The sequence below is a fragment of the Mauremys reevesii genome, linkage group 9 (assembly GCF_016161935.1).
Source record: "Mauremys reevesii isolate NIE-2019 linkage group 9, ASM1616193v1, whole genome shotgun sequence".
Lineage (NCBI taxonomy): Eukaryota > Metazoa > Chordata > Testudines > Geoemydidae > Mauremys > Mauremys reevesii.
Window position 1 is genome coordinate 23,415,378 of NC_052631.1, and position 18,398 is coordinate 23,433,775.

Below are 18,398 nucleotides of genomic sequence, written 5' to 3' on the forward strand. Positions count from 1 at the left end.
GAAAGCCCTGGGTTTCTCTGTCCTTCCTACAGCCTGTACGTGAACCCCTCCGGTTCATCCCTCCCTCCTTCCCAAAATGTGGCGCAAACTGACCTCCCCTACCCAGCACGTTCTGGGGGGAAGCGGGGTGGGAGGCAGCTTAGTGTCGAGTCCGTTCAATCGCATCACCCCCAAAGCACCCGGTTCAGTGGGTTCACCTTGACTGATGTGCAGGGGGTGGGGGGAGGTGGCGCTGCGTGTGAAGCAGCACAGAGCGATTCAACCACATTTGTAGGAAGCGGGGGTATTTAACTGCGCGCCGTATCAAAGGGAGAGCCCAGCCCGCCCGCTCCAGCGTTTGATTTGCCTGCGTGAGACCGGCCGAGTGATTTGTATGGAGGGGGCCCTGAAGGCGCTGAGGAGGTGGAGAGCTGGGGACCGTTCCCCGCTCCTGTCACGCAACTGCAGTGTAAATTTCAGGGTAAGGGTGTCGTGCAGATCAGCGCCGAGATCCGTTTAAATAACCACAGTGTTATGATTGTGAAAGCGCGTAGTCACGCAGCAGCCGGGAGCTGTGGGGAAAGGGCAGGGCTCTTCCTCCCCCGCCCTACGCTCAGTCGGGTCTGCGGCTGTGTGAGAGGAGATCCTGTCACTTATACCACACACACACACACGCACAGCGCTGTTACACAGCGGGAGGTGATTCAGCCCGCATTAAAGCAGTCACACCTCAGGAAATGGAGTGATCGGTATTGAACACACACACACACACACACACACACACACGCACACAGCGTGAGAGGTAGAAAACCGGGGGTGGGGGTAGGGGGAACAGGCACATAAATGCGGCATGATTAACAGCTACTGCCATCGCTTTTTGCTCTGAAATGACCCGTGGTGTTTTCTAAATGTAGCATCAAATTAGCCTAAAGCAGAAAACGGCGCAGAAACAGCTGACACCGAACCCACCATCATGCTTTATAGGCTGCATATTCCTGGAAACGATCATCGGGCACTGACAAGAATAAACCTACCCCGGCCCCCGGCTTTGTCTTCCCACTAGACACGTGATCCTGTAGTTAAGCCGGTGTGGGGGAGAAGCCGCATGAATGTAGACATATCCCGACGCTGGTATCATTAGCATCACTTTGAAGGGGCGATGTGTGTGCGGTCTGTGAGGCGGAAGCCCCATTGACGGTGCGAAGACAAATTGCAGGCGGCACGGGGGCGGGGGGGGGCTTCAAGGCCAAACGGGCGGGCAAGAACCTGAGTGCAAGGGACGCAGTAACAGCCAGAGCCTGCCCCTTCCCTTGGCTCCCGGGAGGCAGCAGCTCACACACACGACAAGGGTGAAACGTCGCACATCACAAGGCAGGGCCGTTCGCAGCGCGCATCTGGGAATCAGTCTAATAGACACAGCGCGCCAGGCAGAACCCAGGCACAGGAAAGTGTTCTGAACCCGGCTGGGGGCGCGGTGGGAGCCTTTATATCAGTATAAGTGACTAGGTCTGCTTCCCTGATAGGCAGATGGTAGTCGTATAACAGGTACTTTATCTGTTCTGGTCTAAAAGCCTATTATTTCATAGGGCTTTGTGCTTTTAGGGCGGTTCTGTTTGGTTTTGGTTTTTAATCTGCTAACTAGTATTAATACAGTTCACAGAAGCAGCCATGCCTTGTTACCCTAAATCAGCTCTGCTGTGACATTCTTTACCATTCCGGAGGCTCAGCTGGGGAAATGGAGAGAGAAAGCTATTGTTTAGTTTTACCGCCCCATAGGTATGCAGAGCGCTCTGCAGAGAATTAAAAACTAAGACCCTGTGCTGGCATTGCAGGCTTGCAGTCTAGGTCTCCCTAACAACTGGAGAGTGAGGTGAGACAAAGTAGGAGGGGTCAGAGGAAGGAGAAGGTTTTCGGCAGTGTGAAAGGTCATGACGTGAATTATTTCTGGTGCTATAGATACACAGCAGGTTAGTTCCTGTTTTTAAATTGTATTGTTTGTTTGATTTGGTTTTTCCTATATCAGTGGCGAAGCTAGGAGTGGAAATTTGGGTGGGCCCCAACTTTCGGGTGGACGGGCAATAACAGATTGCTAGCTCAGCTTCTCCCCTGACGCCCCTCCCTCTTCCCAGCCCTGGTGCTCCAGCCACATGGCTTCACCTGCCACGCTGGACATGCGCATAGGGCAGCTCAGAAAATGGCAAGGCAGAGCTGCCAGAGCGTAGCTTTCTGAGGGGCGGGCGCATAGCTCCATCCTGGATTTCAGGTGCCCAAGTGAGGCTCTGGGACTGCTGTGGCAGCACTACACCCCTGCTCAGATTTGGTGGGCCTGGATGCTAAGGGAGTGGGCTGCAGCCCACCCAGGCCCACCCGTGACTACGCTCCATTCTACATTTTTGCAACAAGGGTGGGTTCAGAAATGGGAAGGAGGGAATTGAAAATGAGGGCTGGATGGGGACCAGGGCCAGTAAGGTAATTCCACACAAAGGGACAGTGTAGGCGAAAGTGCAGAAACGCTTGTGGGAGAGGGACTCACAGGGGGTATGAAAGCTAGTGGAGCTGCCACAGCATAAAGGGGTCGAGTAGAATGGTGGGTGATGAAAGAGAGTTGTAGGCAGGGGCAAAACTGTGCACACAGCATTGAAGGCAAAGACAAGGAGTTTGCATTTGATGCAGAGGGCAATGTGGTGCCAGTGAAGAATGGAAATATGGCACTATTGAAGGGAAGGGGAGGTTGCAGTACCCTAGGTGGGATATTACCAAATCTAAGACAAGATAACAGAGATGTAGATGATGTTATAGAAAAGGAATCAGCAGGATTAGGCAATGACTCGATGTTAGGAGAGAAGAGAGAGGTGTCAAGCATGATATCGGGGTGCCTACTTGGGAGACAGGCAGGAAAGCGGATTTCATGACCATGATGGAAAAAGAAGGGAGGATATGAAGGGAAATGAGTTCATATTGAATTTTGAGTTGACAGCAGGACATCTAGGGACAGATGTCAGAAAGAGATTCATAGATGTAAGATTGAAGTGAAGGACAGGTCAGAAGCACAGACAGGTGTAGCGGTCATCAGCACAGAAGTGGGAGTTAAAGCCATAAGAGCTCAGATAGTCTCCCATCATTTCAGTGTAAAGGGAGAGGAGGATGGGGGCACAGACCAAGCCCCAGAGACACCAGTGGAAGGGAGTTCAAAGTCTTGGTCCTTATCTTCAAGGTGCTCAGTGTCCTGGGCCCAGCAAAGCTGGAACACCCAAAACTTCAGGATGAGGACTGTGGTCACCAACTTTCCTCCTCAAGCAAAATGGAACTTTCTATCATAAGGATAAAGCTCCTCTATAAAGGGAGGGAGCTTTCTTAGGGGCCAGGACAAGATTCTTACAGGAACTAAGGACCAACACAAATCTCACTTCCTTCTCTCGAAGTGCAAGATGACCTGCCTTGTCTAAGTTATACACACTACTGTGTGGTTATTAAAAACCTAACAAAACCCCCTCCACAACAAAATGTTCCACTGCACACACAGTTCTCCCTCTCAGGAGAGGATGGAGAGTATGAAGGAACGCATGACAAATGCTCATCTTGACACTTAACACACTACTGGAAGGCGCTCAGATCCTGCAATAGTGAAGGTGGTATAAGAATCTATATAGAACTGGTTAGATAGGAAAAGGAACCACCACCAAGAAAGACACTGAAAAGTCAGGAAGGAGAGAGTACTAAAGAGAATGGAGTGACAGAGTATGAATCCAGCAGACAGATTGGAAGGTAAGGGAAAGAAGCTCTTGGATTTGGTCAGGAAGTCATCACTGTAGATATGGTTGACAGCAGCTTCAGTGGAGTGTACTTATAATATATAGTGCCCACTCCCTTGTATTTGTTTCCATAAAGCATTCTGAGATCCAGATTGCATGAAAGATTATATATCTAAATAAGGTTCCAACCTATCTCAGTAATCAGTTGGGATTAGTCACATGAGTCAAGGCTTGTATTGTATTATGATGAATACTATTCTGGACTTCCACTCACTTTCTGCTGCTCTGGATGGACCCAATCAACCACCTCTAATAATGGTGGTATTCATTACTTTGTTCTAGGTTGGTTTAACCTTTCCTCCTCCTCCTGGTGATGTTACATCATGACTTGTCAATACAATGTGATGCATCAACACATCATGATACAAAAATGTAAATGTTGCATTGTTGACGTGACTTGACGTGTCCCACAGGACAACTGTAAATAGGGGACAACCCTACAGTAGGATAGCACAGGATGTACTTTAATTATGTGTACATTTGGATGGTTGACAAAACTGAATCATGATCTTATGCCTTGCAGTGAAGCTAGATTGACAGTGTTGTACAATAAGAACTATAATTCAGAATCTGATCTGGCTCCCATTAAACTCATTGGTAAAACTTTCATTATCTTCAAATGGAAGCAGGATCAGGGCCTATTGTGCAATTTATTCTTATATTAATATGATTAGAATTATATTAGCAACAAAAAGATTAATAACTTGCATGTAGTTTATTAACAGGCAAAGAATTACATCTTTAGAACATAACAGATGTATGTAGTAGAAATAGATACATGGCATGACAGCCAATATAAGTAAATTGAACACCATATAAAAAAAGAAAACTGTTGGCCTGAGCCTACCCACGCTTATATCAGTGTAAACTAGGGTTAACTCCACTGAAGTTAATGAAGTTACCACAGAATAAAATCAGCGTGAGATCAGAATCAGGACCTGTGACTGTATAATGTAACTATGCATTTCCTGTATAATGTAAAATGCATTTCCATTCAGATATTGTTAGTCTGGCAACAAAAGGGAGAAGCAGACAGTTAAATGATGCATGTGGAAAAGAATCAAGCAGGTTGATTCTATAATGTGCTTGGAATAGAAACCCAAGGAAAAAGAAAAACATCCACCTTGAAGAGTTTGTCACTTCGAATATCTGAAAGCACAAAAGTAGAGCCAGGTGCAGGGCTGGCTCTAGGTTTTTTGCCACCCCAAGCAAAAAATTTGCCGCCCCAAGCTCCGAGAGCGCAACTGCCCAAGCAAAAAAAAGAATGGCCAGAATGCCGCCCCTGGAATTGTGCCCCTCCAAGCACGTGCTTCCTTTGCTGGTGCCTAGAGCTGGTCCTGGCCAGGTGATCTATGCACCGTGAACAATTAATTTAGCTGTCATTACTGTTTGTGAATTACCTGTGATCCGATCATGATTTCTGCACATTATTTGTAATTGTCCTAATGATTTGTAAAAGCAAATTTTAGTGTATAAATTGTTTGCATAAGAGTCATTAGAAGTATTTGCTATTCATCTAAAAAATCTACCAAACAATTTGTCACAATTGGCAGCGAGAGGCCAAGGACAGTAAGGTGTTCAGGTGCACTGGCTGAGGCTGAAGTGCATTGGCAGAACTATGTGTCAAGAAGCACCTACAGTGCCCCTACACTGTTCCATACTTTGGGTCCCTCGTTTTCATGAGCAGTGAATTCCCCCACCACTGTTTTTAGAGTCTGCGATACATATGGCATCGACAGTGGCTTCATTATTTCTGATGCCTGACTTCTACATCGCTTCATTTGTGGATAAGGATTGTGATATATTAACTTTCCAGGTGTATTAACTGCCTAGAAACTGGTTTCTAGGAAAATCAGGAGGTCAGAATAGATGTTTCAGTTACTTTGATCCTTTAGGATCAAACCTTTAATGAGGCAGCGTGGTCTAGTAGAGGGAGCATGCAATATTTGTGCAGCACTTTGCAAATGTAAACCCTACTTGCCCTACTCACGTGAATAAAACTTTTCCTATAAGAGCAAAACATTTTGAAATTAAAATTAGAACAACATTAGTCTGTCATTATGTCGTTATAAAGGGAGTTCATCTTCCTCTCGGTTACACGGTGCTTCTCCAGTGACTTCAGGCATCATCAATGGTACCTTGCAGCCCCATTTTTCCAGCTCCATTGACAGAGGGGCTGCAAAACAACAATAAAGTATTCTCTTGTGGAACACTCCTAATGCAAGCACAGAGCTGGCTAGCCTGGCTCTTTGCTCCCCTGCAGGATCAGCTTGAGGCTGTGTGTCAGGATGGGCCGGGAGGAGGCATGACCAGGGCATTCTTACATCCCATCTTTTCCCTGTCTGCTGAAGGCCCACAGAGACCAGGGTGGCTGAGGTACAAGTTAGGGCAGCCCTGAGGGTTGCCCTAACATGACCTGGGGGCCCCTACCAGCCCTAGGATAAGGGAGGTATAAGCCACTTCCCACTGGGCTGGGCTCTGAACCAAGATAGGGATTAATTAAGGCCCTAAATGGGGTTCCACCAGTGTAAATAAGAAGATGGTGCCCAAAGTGTCTAGTTTTAAGTCAATGTCTCTGGTTTTAAAAACAAGATAATATTCTCAACTCTGATGCTGCACAGATTATATTAGCACAGTAAATACCTGTTAGAAAACAATCACTTTATTCACAGTAATTTTAGGAGGTCCTTTAGCCACCTCCTGTTCTGATTCCATTAGCATTTTTTAAAGAAATTACCTCACATTGTGGTGGTAAAAACAATGGAGTCCCCAGCTGTACCAGTACAAGCAGCAGGCCCCAAGCACAGTGCTGTCACTGTGGATTAGCCATGTCTATTGCCACAAGAAAATTGGGAGCTAAGTCTCATATTTTATAGTTGATAGGATTTTTTTTTAGTCCATGATTTTTTTCCCCTACTTAATACAAAATTATATAAAAAAAATAAGCACCTTGACCTTTTGCTGCTTGCCATTTACTACTGAATGTGAGTGAAAGACAGCCATAGTGTTATACAAGGTGTGCAGAAAGCCATCTCTAGCCAGACAAACACAACAGTACAATGGGTGAATGCCTCTTCCTATTTCCCTCAGTGGGGTTGTGACAGTCTAGAGTCTAGCAAGCTGGGAGCTGACTCTCCCACCGTTCGCATCATGTAGGTGTACAGGGTAGAGAGACAACATAGGGTTAGTGACGTAAGGTGCAGGTATTCCGAAGGTGTCCAGCAGGACAGAATTTGTCTCACTGTCTTTATGCTCCCCACTCCTCAGCTTTTCCATTGTGGGTCCTTCATTTATCCCGTTACTCAAGCGTGACTTGCCTGTCACATGGATTAGAGGTTTTAAATAGCAGAAACCTAGTTTCTGGGACACAGCTCTGACTCAAGACCTTAAATTTTGATAAGCTGTACAGAGGTGGGTTTTTTGGTTAGTTGGAATTAATGCCTGCAGAGCAATGACACTATCATGCTACTGTCTGCTCTCTTTAATGTGCACCTTTCATTATAGTATCTAGGCACAGTCACACATTTAAAAGACCATTTCCTGTTTGGAAATAAACCACATTCTCCACCCTACAATCAAAGGCATTTTATCATTGCTAAATATTTATATTGCAGTGATGCTCTGAGGCTCCAACCAGGATTATGGCCCACTGTGCTTGGTGCACTGCAAAGCACAAAATAAGAGACAGTCCCTGCCCCAAGGAGTTTACAGCCGATCTATATCCACAAATTAAGTTTAGGTTACTTGCTAGAGCACTATTGCCATAGTAATTTTGCAGCCCTTTTGTTTGTTAGAAGGCAAGTCAGAGGAGATTAATCTTACATCAGGCACTGCAGGCTGCAGGACTCTGTCAGCCTAACTTCTGGTGGCAGCAAGTTTTACAGCTGAGGGGCCTCTGTGGAGAATGCCTGGTGCCTGAGATACCAGACTTATCATCTGCAGTTAGCAGTATGGACAGCGTTAAAAATGGAAACAAACAAAAAAGTAGTGGTACTCTTCCAAGCTCCTTCCATAAAACAAGCACCACCCACTTACACTACTCATAGCAGAAAAAGGATGGTCCAGTTGTTGGAGCACTAATTGAGACCATAGGAGATCCAGGTTCAACTCTTGCTCCACCACAAACATCCCGTGTGACTGGGACAAGTTACTTTGTACCTCAGTTCATCGTCTATAAAATGAGGATAATAATTCTGCTCCACCTCACAGGGGTGTTGTGAGGGTAAATACATTAAAGGTTGTGGAATTTACCTACAATAGACAGGCACCACACACAATACTGTAGTGATCCTGCTGGCTCATAACAAGGCACTGTGTTAACTCCCAGTTTAACACTCAGCCAGCAGAGTACAGCAATGGAAGATAAGGCCAGGCTCAGGAGAGAGGGCTGGATTAGAGCAGAAACACTGGCCAGAGACAGCTGGTTGTGGAGAGGAGGCTGGAGAGCAGGCAGCTTTGGAGGTGGGACTGGAGGGTCTGACAGCTGGACAGACCAGAGCTGTACCTGCTGCTGGCAGGGGGAAGATGTAGCCTTAGCAGGAAGACACATGAGTGAAACCAGAACAGTGTGGAGGGGTTACAATGGGACTTCTCTGTTATTTTCATATGCCTGGCCTGGACTGTCCCTAGGAGCTGGGTTGGGAACTTTTGGGTTCCTTTTTGGTAGCTGTTAAAACAAGCGAGCCTGGGATGTTCACATCTTTTATTTCTGGCAGCCCTAGTAAAGGAATCTGCACATACACAAAGTGAGAGTGCCCTGAGTGGATTCCCAAGGGCTAGAGGCTGAAGAGCCCAGTGCTTGGAGCACCTACCGCACTTGTCCCTGAGCATGTGGTGCACTCAGCCCACTACCAGGCCCTAGGGACTGGTGTAGCATAGCACTCACAGTAACACCTGCAGTGGGGTTGGGTACAACAGACTGTGCAGATATTTGAAGTATGATCACATGTCTTGGGTTCCTCAGACTCTGTTCTCTCACTTAGGCTAAATGATTCCCAGTACTCGCTCCAGGCAAGTATACAGCATACCCCTAAATCTCACCAGTAGCCACAGCTGAGAGATCACTGAATGTTTTGTTCTAGCTCCTCCTGGCATTTGCTTCCTACAATACTTGCTGTAATTGAATTGTCAAAGGGCCAATGGGAAGGCCTGACTTGGGTTGTGGAATGATGAGGCAATTCTGGTGGAGCTCCCCTCTAGTACTGACCTACTGGTTAGTGACCCATAATCTATTAGGGAAGTTCACCGGACTGGGCATTGAGCACAGTCTAAAGGAACAAGATCAAAAATAGAAAATCTGGTACCATACGTCTGGTGCTTCCCAAATCATCTGCACCTCTATAAGGTGTTACCTGTCAGCTGTGTTCTTAGGGAACCAGGGCACAGTATCCGCCTGTCTGACTCATGAAAGACCTTCCCCCGCCCCAGCCTCTGCTTGAACCAAAACCGATCAGAAGAAAGAAGCAATGAAAAGGCAGGGAGAGAGACACCTAAACCCCTCCGGATAAGGGTGACAGGATTAAGGCAACACCCCTAGCCTCATTTGCAACGAAGATGGGACAGGGAGGCATCTCCATTAGCATACAGAATGGAGAACAGAGATTCCAAGGCAAGAACTGCATGGAACTCTGGGACCAGAAAAGCAGGGAAGCACTGCATGATGGGGGATCTCTGCTCCAAATGTTAATGAACCCACACCTGCATGCACCCAGCTCAGTAGTTATCAGACCAATTCTACTAATAAATCCTTTATTGGTATCCAAAATACTGAAGCTGTCTAGTTGCATTGTGGGCTCCCTTGAAGGAACACCTCCCATAGGCAGGAATGATCAGTTCCTAGTGTCTAGCCTGAACAAAACAACTGATCTATTCCCTCGAGCCACCAGTTTACCCATAAACAAATCTAGTGTTCTCCCTTGAACCATTGCTCTTTCCCTACCAAAAAACCCCCTACCCATGCTCAATTAAGTGTTCTGATGCCTGGATCCAAAATCTGCACTAGTTCCTTTGGGACTTCATTTTCTCCTGACTGATAGTGCTGGGGGCTCTGCCTATCACCAGCACTCCGGACCCTCAGCTAACACCACCACCTGGGAACCCAACCGGTTCAAGCTTCATGGAATGGAGAGAATCCTACTCTCTCTCTCTTTTCCCATCCCCCTCTACTCTAGATATAGTTCTCTAACCCTGACTTGTGTGATCAGGTATAATTTTCTAAATCTGACTTTTGTAATCAAATTTAAGCTAGATTTAATATTGTAACTGTTTTGTTTGTTTGTTTGGCTCTCCTTGTATGGTTATTACCTGGCAATAATTAACGTTTATGGTTAAACTGGTTGCTTCCCTCCCTCTCTGTTTCTCTCTCTCTTTATGTTTTTGGCTTCCCCATTTACTCTGCAGCAACTCTCCTCTTACCTAAGCTAAAGATTCCTGTAGTGCCCAAAAATCCTGTGAGGTTTGCTCATCAAGTGGGTTACTACCAGAACAATTGTAATATGAAAGTGGGGATAAGGATATGCCGAACCTGTGGCATAGGTGGGTGGCAGCTTGAAAGTGCTGCTTGACCCCACCTGCTCAGATGTACTTTATTCTGGAGTGGTGCCTATGGCATATAAGAGTGACAGCTTGGAAATGCTGCTCAACCCAGCCTGCTGAGTCCAGGAATATAAGGGGTCAGCTTGGGAGTGCTGCTTGACCCGATCCACTCAGACACACTCTGTTAATGTGTGTGTGAGTGTTCATCTTATTCTTGGGCTGGACGAACCCAGCCCTGGGGATCCTAGGTCCTGCAGGATAGCTCCATTGGGAGGGAACTTGCAGAAGGGAGAAGTAGAGCTCCATATGAAAACACAAGTGACGTAAGCAGTACATTGATAGAATTACAGAACCCCCTCCCCCCGAAGAGTAACCTTAATAAATGAGCATACCCCAAAGTAATGGGCAAATCTGGCAACAAGTTGGTGGAGAATGTGGGTAGCACGTGACACAAATCATATGGTAATTGTGTAGTTGCTGCAAAGTGGGGAAACTGAGGAACAGACCTGAGCAAACTGTCCCTTCCTTTTTCAGACTAAGCTCCTTTAGCAAGGTTCCTCTCTCGTGGAATATTTGGTAATATCCTGTAACTTTTAAGTAAGAATCATGCTTAGAATAACTGTAGGACTGTGCAATAAGGAGTTAAGAGCTGTGCCTTAAAAGTAAAGATTTTAGAGCAATACCGTGACTGTGTGAAAGGGATTTTGGTAGGGATCATTAGTGAGATAAGGGAAGTAGAGATGGCTGAAAAAACCTCTTGGCTGCTCGCTTGAGACAGGAGAAACCCAACAGGTTAGAGAGATGGGTAATGAAGAAGGGGACATGCCCCTGGCAAAGGGGGTGCTTTAAGGGTGAGTATCCCCTGATAGAAGAGAGTGTGAGCTTTGAACAATATTGCACAACCATTAAGCCACAGGTAGCGCAAAGGCTGCGGCTGCTGCGTGGGCATTATTTTATGCATTTCTGGACATGGTTGAAATGGTAAAAGGAAGGCAGGAACTGGAGCTGGAGAAAAAGCAGTTACAACAGCCTTTGAACAAATGTGAGACAGGCCGGTGTGAATTTATAGCAGAAAAGCTTAAAATGGTGACTGTACTTAGAAATATGCAAGATGAGAGAGACAAGGCAAGCAGGAATGCAGAACAGTATAGGAAAGATTTAAACATGCACAAAAATTTTGTTAGAAGAAGCGAGAGCAGCAACTCACTTCCTGGCAGATGAGAATAAGGCAGCAGCAGGCCATCAGGAGTGTGAGCCACCGCTTAGTAAATTGCATGCCCAGTTTAGCACCCATAAGGGGATGGTAGCAGCTGCAAGGTTGAGAGAGGATTGTGATTTGGAGCCCCCTGGGAAAATAGAAATACCCCCTGATGCTAGTCCCAAAAACCCATTCAACCACGATTGGCCACACATGCATAATGTTGCCCCTTTTTCCACAAGGGGGATTAAACACAGTTTGCAGGAGCCATCTTCCCACAATGGAGCTGGTCATGGACGTAGTAAGATGGTCACCTAGTCAAGCCTTGCTGAGAGACTGGGACCACTGAACTGTGACTCTGCTGTTGTGTGGCTGGCTCGTGTTGGGCAAAGGTACCCCTCTGCTGACGGCATGGACTTAACCCAATTGGCTTAGTTGTGTGCCAATCCTTATGATGCAGATGCTCTGGACATAGGCATAGGTTCTTGGCAGCAGACTGCTGCTGGCCCCCAGGAATGGATGATAAGTGCTCTTAAAATATTACTGCCTGCTTCTTCCCTTAAGAAACTATATATAATGGAAGAGCAGAAACCAAAAGAGGTCCTGGAAGCTTACCTAATTTGAAAGATGATGCTGGCAGCTCTCTCTGATTCATTACCGCAGACAGAAGAGAATGGGATTATCACTTCCCATTATCAGGGACCCGAATTAGTACAGGGCGCTTACGCAGGACTAAATTCTCAGACAAAAATGATCATGGGGGCTGTGGATGTAGAACACCTAACCTGGAATGAACTAGTGGCAAAAATCAAACAGGCAGGGGATTTGCTGCGAGAAACTGGTGTCTTAAAAAAACAAATCAGCAAGAATACTACCTCAGAGCCCATGCAAGCTAGAATATTTGTGAATAATGGTCCTCACTTTGCCACTCGCCCTCCCAATTATAATCCCCCTACCTCCCACATCCCTGGGCAGCACCGACCCAAGGAGACCCTTAGGAACATGATTTGGAAGGAGCTGGTGAACTTAGGGGAGGATATGGGAAAATATGATCGCCAGCCCCTCACTGTCCTGATTAATGCTTTGTCTCAGGTCATATGGAGAACAGAGTTGATGCAGGGAGCCCCCTCCTCAGCCCACTGCCCTGGTACGGAGTGGGTCCCCCATGCCCACTCCCTGTCAAAACAAGATCCCTGCCCACTCTTCTGAGTGGAGGCTCTCGAGGGAGTCTGCTGATCACTAGGGGTGCCCGGTTCCCTGTGGGCCTCCCTAGCTGATCACAAGACTTCAGTGTGATCTATGGGAGAGACCCACTGTGAGGGCTACAGTGGGGAACCCAGGGATGTTAACCCAATTGCTAGTGGACACTGGAGCATCAGTAAACATTCTAAGTCCCCGGGGGATCTCCGGAAGGAAACCCATTGCTAAACAGTTCAGCTCAGTGGGTATGGAGGAGAAATCCAGGAAGCTCCGATCTGGCAGGATGTTCCCTTGCAAATTGATAGACTACAGGGACAAGTAGAATGCTGTGCTCATGAAGGAAATGAGAAGGAAATCCTAGGTGTACCTTTCCTCTGAACATTTCAGCTAACTGTGGATCTAGCTAATGGTGTGTTATGGAATTTAGAAAGGAGGCCTGCAGAGATCTCTGCTGTGCATTATTGTGCTGCTATCAAGGCACCCACAGCCATCCTAATCTCTGCTAGTAATCCATGGGTACAAGAATTTCCCAGCGTATGGACTAAAAATAAGGTGGAGCATTGAAAAATAAATGCTGAAATTTTGATTGAGGGAAAAGATCCCCCTTCAACCTCAGAATTCTCTGAAGGAGATTCAAATCGACTTAGAGGGCATGAATATCTCTCAAATTGCACATTGCTCTCAAATAAATGTGTTAGTCTCTAAAGTGCCACAAGTACTTCTGTTCTTTTTGCGGATACAGACTAACACAGCTGCTACTCTGAAACATTGCACCTGTAAGCACTCCCTTGACTGGAACTAGCCATAAGGGTTGTGATGAATGGATAAGAATGTGGCAAGGGCTGACCACGTAAGTAAAGTAAGAAGGTAATTAAGTGATTGGATTGTACCTGTAGGAACAGGAATCTCTTAATCTATTCATATGCCACCAAAAATATAGGAAAGATGGGAACTCCATTAACAGCATCTTTGAAACAGTTAAGTGAGGAACAGTAATTAATAAGTAAGGTATTTCCTGGGTGGGAAAGACTCATAGAAAAAGATGAAGAGCTAATAATGTCTGGTGTACAGTCCCTCCAGAATAATGTCTCATTGACCTCAGCATGTGAGCAAGCTCAGGCTCTCACCCAGAACATAATCATGGGAATGATTTGGCAAGCCATAGCAGGACAAATTCCCTTGAAGGCAATCAACTTGATTCAGCCCCATGTAATGGAGGAAGAATTAGTCCTCCAGCCCTGGTGGAGAGTAGGTAACGCTTCATACAATCACCACCAGCATAGCTTGCAGTTATTCCTGATAACTGTGGCAGGCAAGGAAATTAGAGTAATCCACCCAGTACTCCCACTGGGATTACAGATTAATGATAATGCAGTAATGTACTCCAGAGAGCCTAGCACTTGGGCCTTACATAGAGAGAATGTGTGGAATACAGTAAATGTAAACAGGTGTAGGAGAAAAGAAGGTTCGGTCTATATCTGTGAAGACCAAGCATTGGAGGAACATGATGAATGCTTCTTCCCACAACCTGTTCCTTCGATGTTATCTAGGAAGAGGGGTCTGTTATTGTCTATGTTGGTAAAGCATGTGTGTGTGAGAAAATGAGATGTAATATTGTATTGATTAACAGACATTGGATTCAACCCAAGCCTTATGTTAATCGCTGTTTCTGTAATGTAACCACCATTGTTAGTTGTGATATTAAGTTTACTGTGCCTATATGGACTGTACATTTGAATGCCTATCCTGAGCGCGCTCGCTCTCTCTCTGTTCCCCCCGCCCCTCTACTCTAGGTTAGCTCTCTAACCCTGGCTTGTGTGATCAGGTATAATTTTCTAAACCTGACTTTTGTAATCAAATTTAAGCTAGATTTAATATTGTAACTGTTTGGTTTGTTTGTTTGGCTCTCCTTGTATGGTTATTACCTGGCAATAATTAACTTTTATGGTTAAACTGGTTGCTTCCGTCCCTCTCTCTCTCTCTCTCTTTTGTGTGTATGTGTTTTTGGCTTCCCCATTCACTCTGCAGCAACGCTCCTTTTACCTAAGCTAAAAATCCCTGTAGCGCCCAAAAATCCTGTGGGGTTTGCTTATCAAGTGGGTTGCTACCAGAACAATTGTAATGTGAAAGTGGGGATAGGGACGTGCTGAAGCTGTGGCATAGGTGGGTGGCAGCTTGGAAGTGCTGTTCAACCCAGCCTGCTGAGTCCTGGGACATATAAGGGGTCAGCTTGGGAGTGCTGATTGACCCGGTCTGCTCAGATGCGCTCTGTTAATGTGTGTGCGTGTGTTCGTTTGATTCTTGGGCTGGAGGAACCCAGCCTTGGGGAACCTAGGTCCTGCAGGATAGCTCCATTGGGAAGGAACTTGCAGAAGGGAGAAGTAGAGCTCCGTATGAGCACACAAGTGACACAAGCAGTACATTGATAGAATTACAGAACCCCGCCTCCCCAGAAGAGTAACCCTAATAAATGAGTGTACCCCAAAGTAATGGGCAAATCTGGAAACAAAGGAACTTGACTCCTCTGACAAGTAGGATTGCCAACTTTGGTACGATGAATTCCTGGAGATTTCATCACATGATATAATCTTTGATTAAAGATTAATCTTTTATTCCTGGACATTACATGATAATCCTGGAGGGTTGGCAACCCTGCTGGCGAGCAAGCCATCCAGCAAGCCTGCCCACATGAACAAGAGTATGGGGAGGTTGAAGACTATGAGCACACCATGCAGGAACAGGAGAGAATGACCTGAAGCCTGAGGACCAATAAGCAGAAGAGGCAGATAGAAGCCCAGATGTGCAAGTCATGCACTCTGATTGCAGCTCTAAAGTACACTGCTCAGATCATCCCCATTGGTGGCAATGGAGAGTTAGTGAGTTACACTGCAGGCCAGACCTCTCGGGTAGACCTGAACAGAGTTCAGTACATACTGCTGCTGGTGTGATTGTGGTTCAGTACATTTTTTTTGTTGCTTGCCTGTGACCTGCTTATTTTCAGATACCCATGTTATCATGCTGCAAAATAACAGAATACTCAGGCACTGGTGCCAGCATACTCATTGTGATGTCATTAGCTTCTAGGGATCCACTGGTGAGGGGAGAATTTAGATCTCTAATAATCCATTCACTGGTTGCTGTCTGAGCACTGCACATCCATGTTCAGAGGAATAGGAGAAGCATGTGATTTGCACCTATGGTGTTTGAACTGCTTACCCGAGAGGGTCATAATGTATGGTGTATCTTGGTGATTTGTGAGCAGTGTTGGCCTGAGCAACCATTGTATCAACACTTAAAGCAGCGTGAGGACTGCTCTAAATTACTCTTTTAAGACCCCTCTGCTTTGTCTGGAGGATAGCAAAGGGGATCAGAGCAATTGGAGACAAAGCCTGTCATATCCCCTTTAGCCACTCACTACTCCAAGAAAGCATCATCCAGAGCGTACTGGAAATTACAGCAGCTCAGGACCCCTTCTACAACAGCCGTATCCTTACCAAGGTATTTAAGTAAGTCAGTGGCCAAGTTGTAAATAGAATCCAGATCTCCTGACTTCCTACCAATCTCGGAGCACTAGACTAGCAATAGCTGCCCCTGATGTGTAATAAATGAATGATCAGTAAAAGTTAACTCCACTGTAGTTGCTAAGGAATATTAGTCACAAGAACATCTTCATCTATATTTAAAACATTAAAAATATCCCTACAGAACTACTGCTTTTGCCAGCTCTTGTTTAAATCAGTCTTTTTCCTGACTTTTCTCAGACCAATGCATCCCAGCTGTGAGTTGATGTATTGGGCCAGCCGCATGCCTGGTATAATTCTCTTGTCTTCAAAGCAGCACACACCAGGGACGAGTTGAGCCCATCCTTTCCAACTAAGCCTATCGTGTTACATTACTTTACATAATGTGTGAAAACCCCAGGGCAGCTGGTCTGGCGTGTCATGGCTGCCTGAGGAAATTAAAGGAAATAAGCCAAAACACAAGGACTTAATTTTTGGCGCTAAGGATGGATTTCTGACAGGCTCTCTGCACTGGGGCAGTAACAGTCAATTCACCGTTGGGGATGGGTAATTCCAACTATTTGGGCCACCGTGTTAAAATGTAGATTTCTGAAAACAGCAAAGAAAAACTGGATAAAAAATAAACAAACGTCTTATGTGTGTGTGGTAAGAGAACCTTGTTAAATTCCACACGTAGGGCCAAATTCAGAGGTGACAAAGGGCTGAATAAGTTATGTAAGGAAGCCAGTGGGGTTGACACGCTCTGTGTGAGTGTAATTTATACAACAAGGGGGCAGAAGGGCTGGGTTATAGCAGCAAAGCAACTAGTTGGAAGGCGTAAGACGTACATGCGGGAAGCCTCCATTCCCCCAATCGGCAGCTTTTCCTTCTGCCATGCACCTATTTGTTGACAAAAGGTGTTGTAAATTATACCACCTGACACTGACTTAGTAAGTGGGTGTAACTTGTATGGTGAAGGGATAGACCAGGGATCGGCAACTGTTCAGAAGTGCTGTGCCGAGTCTTCATTTATTCATTCCAATTTCAGGTTCCACGTGCCAGTAAAACATTTTAACGTTTTTAGAAGGTCTCTTTCTATAAGTCTATAATATAAAACTAAACTATTGTTGTATGTAAAATAAATTAAGGTTCTTAAAATGTTTAAGAAGCTTCATTTACAATTAAATTAAAATGCAGAGCCCCCCGGACCGGTGGCCAGGACCTCGGCAGTGTGAGTGCCACTGAAAATCAGCTTGTGTGCCGCGTTCGGTGTGTGTGCCGTAGGTTGCCTACCCCTGGAATAGACAGACAGGGCTGTGACAGGAAAAGCACCCAACAAAATAAAACCTTCACTTCCCTTCTTTGCGCCACTTGATCTTACATTTTATATTCTCTTGTTGGCGGTATCCCTGTTACAGGCTGGCCTTCCTCCTTCCCCTTAGCTCTCAAATTACACCCACTTGCAGCAATTTATACTGAGTTAGCAACACGTCATGGCAACTTTAGGTCACCTCTGACCTTTATATTTTGTCTATATGTCATAAATATAAAGGGAAGGGTAACAAGAAACCCTGACACTATACAAAAAAATGGTAGCAATTTAAGTAAATTCCTTACTGACATCAGCTAATTCAATAGAAGGCACACACATCAAAATAAGTGTGTCTCTCCATTCAGGGACTGCACCAATTTAACAAAACTGGTTTTAAAATCAAGCTAGTTAAATTAGTACAATTCTCATGTAGACAAAGTTTTGAGCGTATGCTCCATGGAACAGGGACTGGGATGTCCTTTATGTGTTACATAAAGGAAGCAAATAATGAAAGTTTCATTTCACTCAATTAGAACTGTATAGCTTGTAGAATCCAGCATATTTTTTTTTTTTACAAATTTCTAGTTGAAGAGTGTTACCCCAAAAGGATGGGGCCAACTTATCAAAAGGGGCAAATGATCAATTTAAGAATGAAAAATACTTCACAAAGGAAGAGAAAAGAGCAAGGACACCTTGTACAATGACCCCAGGGAAGGAAATGGAGCTGCTTAATAAAGCAGAAGATTTTGAATTAGATAATTTATTTCTTCCAGTCTCTTGATAATACAGCACTAAAGTAGCTTTCTTCCATTTTAAAAGAAGATTGAACTGAATTTATAAGGGTCAGATACTGCCTTGATTTT

At 45.4% G+C, this 18,398-nt stretch overlaps 2 long non-coding RNA genes across 2 annotated transcripts in view; both read left to right on the forward strand.

Moving 5' to 3' along the window:
• Positions 1-13,481: 13,481 nt before the first annotated feature.
• LOC120372088 overlaps positions 13,482-18,398 on the forward strand; it is a 28,980-nt gene continuing 24,063 nt past the window's right edge. The window contains exon 1 of the long non-coding RNA XR_005584730.1: positions 13,482-13,573. This is a non-coding gene — a long non-coding RNA (uncharacterized LOC120372088). The remainder of the gene's footprint in view (positions 13,574-18,398) is intronic.
• Positions 15,863-18,289, forward strand: LOC120372087. Its single transcript, XR_005584729.1, has 2 exons — positions 15,863-16,221; positions 18,121-18,289. It is a non-coding gene; the product is annotated as an uncharacterized LOC120372087 (long non-coding RNA).